The sequence below is a fragment of the Eublepharis macularius genome, chromosome 1 (assembly GCF_028583425.1).
Source record: "Eublepharis macularius isolate TG4126 chromosome 1, MPM_Emac_v1.0, whole genome shotgun sequence".
Classification (NCBI taxonomy): domain Eukaryota; kingdom Metazoa; phylum Chordata; class Lepidosauria; order Squamata; family Eublepharidae; genus Eublepharis; species Eublepharis macularius.
In genome coordinates this window covers 24,887,260-24,896,654 of record NC_072790.1, presented here as the reverse complement: position 1 = coordinate 24,896,654, position 9,395 = coordinate 24,887,260, and the positions used below count along the sequence as shown (strand labels likewise).

At 44.5% G+C, this 9,395-nt stretch overlaps 1 long non-coding RNA gene across 1 annotated transcript; it reads right to left on the bottom strand.

Moving 5' to 3' along the window:
* Window positions 1-5,802: 5,802 nt before the first annotated feature.
* On the bottom strand, window positions 5,803-8,389 carry LOC129344493 (uncharacterized). Its single transcript, XR_008598396.1, has 2 exons — window positions 8,106-8,389; window positions 5,803-7,442 (listed from the first exon to the last, which is right to left on the bottom strand). It is a non-coding gene; the product is annotated as an uncharacterized LOC129344493 (long non-coding RNA).
* Between the last annotated feature and the right edge of the window lie 1,006 nt (window positions 8,390-9,395).

Genomic DNA, 9,395 nt, shown 5'->3' with positions numbered 1-9,395 from the left:
ATAAGATCTGTGGAGCATTTGTTCAAGACTGCAGCCCATTTGCTTTTAAACTCATCTGAATCTTGGAACATGCCTGGTAGCTTAAAGATCCTGAGCCCCCTAGGGATCCTATTTACTCGGAGGTAATCAGTAAGGGTTTTACTATTTACTCGGAGGAAATCAGCAGCGCGGAGGGCCATCTCAACTCCCCTCTGTCAGGAGATCAGGGGGCGGGGCCACCAGCCATGTGACCATTTTCTAGAGGTTCTGGAACTCCGTCCCCCCGCGTTCCCCCTGAAAAAAAGCCCTGGAGTTAATAAAGACACTTAAAATTTTCTACTCCATTAAATTCATCCACATCAAGAGGAAGATTGTGTCCGGGGTCTGAGTCCCAGCCCCCAGACTTGCCAGAAGGGAGCAGTGGGAGGCAATTGGGAGGCAGTGGTCCTACCACCCCAGCCAGCAACCAGTTCCAGAACCTGCCCACTCCAGGGGGAAGGGGTGAAAGGCCAAAGCCTCAGAGGGCTGGAGGGAGCAGGGAGAGAACAGCCAGTCCCACCCTCCAGGGGGAAGAGAGGGAGCTAAGCAGGACAGAGGAAAAGGGCCAAGGCAGGGGGAATAGGGACCCAGCAACAGCCCAAACAGAGCCCTTACCTTCCAAGGAGGAGAAGCAGCCACTACAGCCCAGAGCCACACCCCGGCTAGAGGACAGCAGCCTGGCTCAGGAGTTGCTAGGAGCCAAGCCCCTCCAGGTGGAGCTGCCACAGGCATTCTGGGGGAGGAGATGGGCAGCCCCGCCCAGCATCAATGAGCAGGCAGCCCAGAAGCTGGCCAGGGCAATTCCTTTTTTTTTTTATTAACTACATTAACTAACAATACAAAGGAAAAGAAGGGAAACAAGGGAAGGAAAGAGAAAAAAACCCCAAACAACAACATATAACATCTACACTATACAGAATGCTTTCCCTTCATACTGCCATTATTAAAAACTAAAGCTTTGTATAATATTGATGGAGTGGTCGACCTTACAAAATGCAAATTACAATTCAAATTCAAATTAAGTTTTCCTCCCCCTCCTGGGTCCCGGACGCAGTTCTCTCTGAGCAATTGCAGCCGCAGTGCTCATTTCCTCCCCCCACCCCTCAGACTTCTCGTTTTCTTCTTGCTTGGTGTCTCGCTGGAATTCCGGATTTTTATCCTCAAAATCCCTTAGTTGATCTTCTGATAATATCTTGTAAGCTTGATCTTTGTAACTGAACCAGATGCCTTCAGGGAATAACTGTTTGTACTTTATTCCACGTTCCCTCAGAAGAGCTGCAAGCTTTTTATACTTAAAACGTCTTTTCCGGACTAAAAATGGGACGTCTTTCAATATCTTGACCTTGTTACCCAAAAAGTCCAGATCCGCATTGTATGAGTTGTATAGGATGATGTCTCGGATCCTTTTAAATGAGAAATCGATGATGATCTCGCGAGGCAGCTGACGCTTCGTTGCATATTTTGAAGAAGCCCTACAGACCTCCAAAATGGCGCTTTTAACCTCTTCTTTAGTTGCCTTTGCGGGTGTCGCCAATAGTTCTGAGACCAAACCCCATAAATCCTCATTTTCCTTCTCTTTCACATTCATTCCACTTGTAGCCCGATCAGCTGGTTCTCCACCAGCTTTAACTCTTTATTCGTAGCCTTCACGAGTGACGCACTTTCCTGAGCAGACTTCTCTGCCCTCCCCGCTGCTTCCTTAATGGTTTTCACTTCGCTCTCAATTAAGCCCACCCTTTGATCTGTTTCGTTCATCTTGTCAACAAAGGGTTTTATGGCTTCGGTAACCGACCTCCGCACCAATTCTTCGAGCGACTCTCCCTTCCCCTGCAGGGCAGCCGTAATTGACTTGCCCAGGGCGGGACTCTGTTTTTTCGCTGCCATTTTAGGGGGGGGGACCACCAGCCAAATTCTGAGACTCAGCGAGGGGGAAGAACTAGCCTTCTTAGCTTCAGATCCCACCACTCCTTCGCGTACGCTTGTAATAACAGAAGGGATTCGCTTACTTGCAGGCTTCCGCCTAATTCTGCTCTTTGCCGTTTTCCATGGCCCGGCAGCACACGAGGCGCCACGCACGTCTCCGGCCTCCATAGGGACAAACGGGCAATTTACCCCCCGCATAGGTTTCGGGGGGCTCTTCCCGCAGCGTCCCGGACCCTGCCTCCCTCCCTGGGAGTCCTGGGGGCTAATCTTCGCAGATCAGCCGCCCGGTCAGGGTGCTCGGGCGCTTCCTCCCAGACCTGCCGAGAGGAGCGTCCGACATGGCCGGGAAAACGAAACCGAATCCCTGGCCAGGGCAATTCCTCGCAAGCAAGGCCAGGTAAGCTCAGCAGCACAGAAGCCGGCTGGGGCAGTTCCTCGTGAGCAAGGCCAGGCAAGCTCAGCAGTTCAAAGGCCTACTGGGGCAGCTCCTCGTGAGCAAGGTCAAGGAGACCTCAGCTGGGGATGGCTCGCATTCAACCCCACCCTGCCAGCAAGGCAAGGAAGCCTAGAAGGGATTAGTGGTAGGAGGGAAACACCTGAGGGAAGGCACAGCTGGGCCAAGTCAGGAGAGGGAACAAGCCTAGAAGGAGGGTGGGGCGGGGAAAGGAAACCCTATATAAGGTGGCTAGGAAGAGCCCTGAGGTGGTGGGTGTGAGTAAGGAGTGATGGTGTGGAGTGAGAGCAGAGCAGTGCGAGAGCAAAGGCAAGGAGGAGAGTGGATGAAGGAGGAGGAGATGGCAGAGGCCAAAGAGGGTGACTGGCACAGGTTGAGCAGGCCAGCGAGTGGATTGAGAGGGAGTCTGGGTGATGTATACCGCCCCTCCTTCCACAGAGCAGGGTCTTGCAGTATCCCTGGCCCCCCCTTTGATGTCAGGAGCAGACCGCCCAGCGCCCCGCCCAGCAGCGGCCGCTGCCAGTCCTGACAGAGGTTTCTTCTGGTGAGAGTTGACGGTTTGTCAGATTGCTGAAAATGTGTGCATTGTCGAGCATTGGGCTTGTCTGTCTTTTTTCCTGTAATTTGTTAAACTTCTGCTTCTGTCTGGATATGTGGCTGGTAAAAACTTGTTCCATCTTTCTGTAAGTGAGATTATCGACCTTGTCCCAATCCTGACTTCTCATTTTCATAAATAACATACGGTGTCTTACAGCTTCATGGCGTCAGTGTAAGTTGTTATATCTGGAATCCAGATGGAAATTTAGGTCAAACTGTTTGAGTCTTTATGGTTAAATGGTACCGTGGAGTTCAACTGTGTCTTATAAGGTAAAATTCTCTACTGTCCCTTTAAACGACTGCATTTAAAAGAGGAGGCAAAGAGAGCGCCAGTTCACGGCGTCAGACCGTCCTGAGCTACCCATTATGTTGGTGTGATCCTGAATGTGAAAATATGAGTGAGTAGTTTTGTCTTTGGGGGCTTTCTTACTAAAAAGCTTTGAAAGAAAGGTATATTTAGACTTGTCATTTCACAGATAATATGAATTAATGCCGCCCATGAAGAAGTGATTGGACAAAACGGGGAGGAATCTCCATGCTGGCAAAACCCGTAGGGCGTGGCTGATCTTCACAACGCTTACCGGCCCAATACATTCATATATCTAAGGCTGATTACAGCAGATTACAGAGACTGTTTGTCCTGGAAATTATATGATGTGACTTGTCTTTACTCATGTTTGGATACCTTGTAGGCATAGACCACAGAGACTGAATATTTGACTGTTCATGTGCTTTTTGCAAATGTTTTTGCTATGTCCCATCAATGACTTGTGACCTGTGTTTACCCTGAGTAATTGAGTAATTGTATGTATTTTGATGACTATATAAACAAGTATTTGGCTGGAGGTATTGATATATTGGATATATTGTATTTATTCACTGTGAGCACTTTTGTATATGAATTATTAAATGAGATATATATTTTTGTTGATTTTTTTGTAATATACTGTTGCTCCAGATAGCCTTTTTGGGTTCTTTATATTTGGTGGGGCAGAACTGGCATCTCTGCCTCAGAGACAATAGCTTAATGGCATGATACTAAAAGTAAGAAAAGTGACCGATGACCCACGATTGTTGGATAGGAAGGGCGATCAGATCCCTGAGTAGTCTGATTAGGAAAGTGGACAAGGGAATATCAGAAGGGTGTGGAGGAGATTAACTCCGAAATTCCTGGAAGACCTCTTTTGTCTTAAGTTTTTGCACATCTTCGGTGTGTGGGGTAGCTAGCCAGTCTTGCCTTTGACTCACATTCCAGTGATTTCCCCATCAAGTCCGGTGAGTTCATTTGACCACTCAACCTGACAGACCCAAAAGATAAGGAACACCTTTGCCCTTTAGGCTTTAAGTACCCATCTGAAATGTGTAGGAAAAGGAAAGGACTTTGCATCTTCAAAACTTCAGGAATGCAGGTAAATGCGGGCAACCAGTGTGCATCTCTAATACTTATTGATTTCTTAACATGTTTAAGCTGTACATCTGTATAGACTGTTGATTCATTTGGTTCATGCTGCTTGCCTTAATGATCACCAAGTGTATATGTAAATTTAATGATCAGCAAGTATATATTTATCTCAGGTGTTTCCAATACAGCTCTATGTGGCTCTACACTCCCTTTGCTAGAAACATGTACCTTCAGGTATTTTCCCGAAAACCTTGTCATATTTAGTTGAGTGTTTACATTTGTATTCAATCTTTCTGCTCCGGCCAATACCACAGTGTCAGGTCTGTTACCCACAGTCGTTCCACATTGCTTGCACTGCTGTATTTTTCCTGATATGTGTGTGTGTATTAGCAGAAGCAGTCTGGTTCCCAAGACAGCCTTATCTGAGATGGCTCACCGCAGCAGCCTTGGGACAACTCCTTTTTTTCTCCCACCAACTGTACCAGCTGGGTAGACACTGTGGGTGGAGGATGGTGTAAAGGGTTAGATATACTGTAGCAAGCACTTAATACGTCATTCTCAACAAGGGATCTATGTACAGCCAGAAGCTTACTATAACCTTCGGATAACCTATGAACATATATACCTTCTGATTCTATAATCTCTCAATAAAGAACCTTTGACTCAAGAGAACTTGGATTTCTTGCTGCAAGGGGTGGGAGAAGGATTCAGAGTATCCATAGACTGACACACAGCTTACAAGTTTAAAATATACTAATAACCAGTATAGGACGATTAAAGTAAAATAGAAATCAGTGCTGAAACACACATTTCTCACATGTGAAACAGCAATTTGTGAGCCTCAAAATCATGTTGTAAACTGCCCTGACAAATCCGTATGCACATTGGTAGGTCATCCTTCCACCTTTATCTGCCGTGAAAACGTCGTGATGTGATGCCCCCCCCCATGGGGCATCACCTCATGGTGAACCCACACATTTACCTATCTTTAAACATTTCTCTTTTTAGCACTATAAACTTTGTAATATTCTGTGGTTACTCCTGATAGGATCCTAGCTGGAACTGAAAATATATTACAATATCTTCCCAGGAATGGTGATTGCCTTGACATTCACTGGAGTTGGGCACCCACAGAACATTCCCGTGCTACAGTCAGATAAATCTCAGCACTGTTCTTGTCATTTGTCAGTGTCCTTTCTAGCCATCCCTCTCTTTCCCCCTTCTACACAGGCACAACGCACCTGACCTGCCTGTAAACCATTCTAAATCTTTTTCATTTTCTTTTTTTTTAATATGGGTTTGTTGAGAGGCTGAAATCATCCAGGTTTCCCCCCAATGTCTTTCTCCTTTTAAAAGTGAGAAAATCTTTAGTCAATCTATTGTTCATAAAAAGGAGAAGGAGCAGAGAGAGGGTAAGCTCTATTTTATTATAATAATAGTAGAATGACAAGTTGAATTAATGTGTTGGATGGCTCCTGGTTCTAAATTAAACAAGCCCTGCAAAATGGAAAAAAAATTACCTTCCTTCTTTTAACTAAGGTTTATGAATGAATATCATAACAAAATAAGCAAGTGAAAACTTCCAGCACCAAGTCTGAACAAGCTCTGTTTGCACATGTACAGTGAAATCCTAAGCAGAGTTACACCAGTCCTTAGCACAGTCACTCCAGTCTAAGCCCTTTAAAATCAATGGGCTAAGACTAGAATAACTATGTTTAGAATTTTACTGTCAGTACCTTGTGTGAAATTCATTGATTCCAAAAAACTATCAGTTTGAATGTAACTATCCCAAGATTAATTGTTTCAAGACATTTCTTGTAAACGCCTTCATTTGTTGCAGATCTTCCATTTTGAATATGCTACTCAATAGTTTGTTGAATAATTTTGCTATCAGTGTGGAACCTATGAAGCATGTAACTCACTACAACTGCCTCCTCCCCCTTCCAATAAGGTAAAAAAAGGCAGTGGGACGCTTGAGAGCAGTACTTTTCTTGCTGTTTGCAAACAGCATGAAAAGTGCTATGGCTGCTGCCGCTCTATCCAACCTTTCTGAAACGCTCCAAAGTTTTCGGTAAGGTTTGCTTTGGTATTTCCGAATGGGCTCAGCAATGCTTGGGCTGATTTGAAAATACCGAATAATTCCTAAGCAGACCCAATTCAGGTAAAAAACCCAAATCAGAAACCTGAAACCCCCAGCCCTGAACAACTTGTGAGATAAGAACTTAATGTCCAGTTGTAGCGTCCGAGGTTTAGTTTTAAGCGTAACAAAAAAACCCTTTGTGTTTTGGAGGATGGTAAGAATAAACAAACAACAAACAAACAAAAACAATAAACAAAAACCCTAACTATTCATGCATAGTTTTAAATGGGAAACCATGTCAGTCTGCAGTAGAATAGCAGGATTTGAGTCCAGGGGCACCTTAGAGACCAACAAGATTTTCCTTTCCTCAGACAGAGGGAAGGGAGCTCTGACTCTCAAAAGCTTACCCTCTGAAAATCATGTTGGCCTCTAAGGTGCCACTGGACTCAAATCCTGCTATTCATACACAGTCACACAAAAAACAAGCATGTCCACTTTCTGTGCCAGGCAGGCTTCCAGAAGCCAGTTCCATCCTCTATTCAGTCACACAGCTTAGTGAGACCAAGAAACAGAAGCTAGACTGGGGCTGGGCAGTTGAGGGCTGTGAAGAGAGGCATAGGCTTGATTCTCAGTGGCTGGGTCAGAAGTTGCGGATTTGTGACAAAGCATGGAACAATTTTGTCATGGGTCTACTGCTCTAAAATGGCAGGCACAAAAGGGTGGTGTACTACATAACACAAGGATCAGTTGTGGCAGCTAAGTAAGATGGGAACATCAGTCTTATGCATGTTGCAAAGCACAGATATGGTAGGGCATCGGAGGTGTAGTAAACGCAACATCAGGGGTAAGGTCCAGGTCTTCTTTAGACGTCCCAGGGGCTGGCTGGAAAGTGAATCTCTGCAGGAGACTTGCAAAGAACAGGAACAGCTCCATTTTGGCAAGGGTCTCACCAGCACAGATTCGCCGACCTGTGATAATGCAGATGCAGGAGGGATGCCTGGTTTATTTAATTTTTAAACTTTTTCATACTGCTGATACCCAACATAATTTGCCATAATCCTCAGCAAATAAATAAAAGCCTAAAATCCAATAATATGATAATATTTGGAGAAATACCAATAATAATGGAGCATGAAGCTATTCCAGTATGAATTGTGTGATGATGGTAAACAGAGACATATCCTACTATCTTCTACATAAAAGGTGAGCCATATTGTCAACGACTCACCTTTTATCCTGACGCAGGTGAAGTGAGAGCTCTGGGTGCACTTGCACCAGGCCTCTGAGCGGCTGAAGAGGTGATAGGAAGGCCTGGCAGCCTGTCCCAGTTGCCCGGCCTAGCGGCCCAGCATTGTGCAATGCGGAGTGGAGTGTTGTGTGCATGGTGACCCAGGCACAGTCGTCCAGGTGTGGAGCAGTGGCCGAGGACAGTGGCAGCCCTGTGAGGCAAGGTGGCTCAGCCCAGCAGAGCAGGGCAGCGTGGCAGCACAAGGCCCTCCAGCAATAGCCCGTTGTATTGTTTCATACCACAGGCTCTTGTGCTAGTAAACAATAAAAATCTAAAGGAAATATGAAAACAGACTACAATAACAAAGAAATGATATAGCCACAGTGGCAATTATAGGAGTTACCTGCAGAGAAAGGCATGAAGGCATCTCTCTTTACAAAATTTCCTTCAGAATCAAGGAAATGCTCAGGATAGAATTTATAAGGTTTTTCCCACTGAGATTCATCATACAGCACGGAGTACAGTAATGGAACAATATGTGTTCCCTGCAAAGTCAACGAGACAAGTTATTAAAGAAAATGAAGATAGTATATCAAGTAACTAGCTATCCTTCTGACTAAGAAAATGCCATTCCACAAACTGAATCACATGGGGAAACAACTGCAAGGAACGCACTGAAAACTAACTTGGATGGCTAATGTTTACAAATTATATGATGTGACTTGTCTTTACTCATGTTTGGATACCTTGTAGGCATAGACCACAGAGACTGAATATTTGACTGTTCATGTGCTTTTTGCAAATGTTTTTGCTATGTCCCATCAATGACTTGTGACCTGTGTTTACCCTGAGTAATTGAGTAATTGTATGTATTTTGATGACTATATAAACAAGTATTTGGCTGGAGGTATTGATATATTGGATATATTGTATTTATTCACTGTGAGCACTTTTGTATATGAATTATTAAATGAGATATATATTTTTGTTGATTTTTTTGTAATATACTGTTGCTCCAGATAGCCTTTTTGGGTTCTTTATATTTGGTGGGGCAGAACTGGCATCTCTGCCTCAGAGACAATAGCTTAATGGCATGATACTAAAAGTAAGAAAAGTGACCGATGACCCACGATTGTTGGATAGGAAGGGCGATCAGATCCCTGAGTAGTCTGATTAGGAAAGTGGACAAGGGAATATCAGAAGGGTGTGGAGGAGATTAACTCCGAAATTCCTGGAAGACCTCTTTTGTCTTAAGTTTTTGCACATCTTCGGTGTGTGGGGTAGCTAGCCAGTCTTGCCTTTGACTCACATTCCAGTGATTTCCCCATCAAGTCCGGTGAGTTCATTTGACCACTCAACCTGACAGACCCAAAAGATAAGGAACACCTTTGCCCTTTAGGCTTTAAGTACCCATCTGAAATGTGTAGGAAAAGGAAAGGACTTTGCATCTTCAAAACTTCAGGAATGCAGGTAAATGCGGGCAACCAGTGTGCATCTCTAATACTTATTGATTTCTTAACATGTTTAAGCTGTACATCTGTATAGACTGTTGATTCATTTGGTTCATGCTGCTTGCCTTAATGATCACCAAGTGTATATGTAAATTTAATGATCAGCAAGTATATATTTATCTCAGGTGTTTCCAATACAGCTCTATGTGGCTCTACACTCCCTTTGCTAGAAACATGTACCT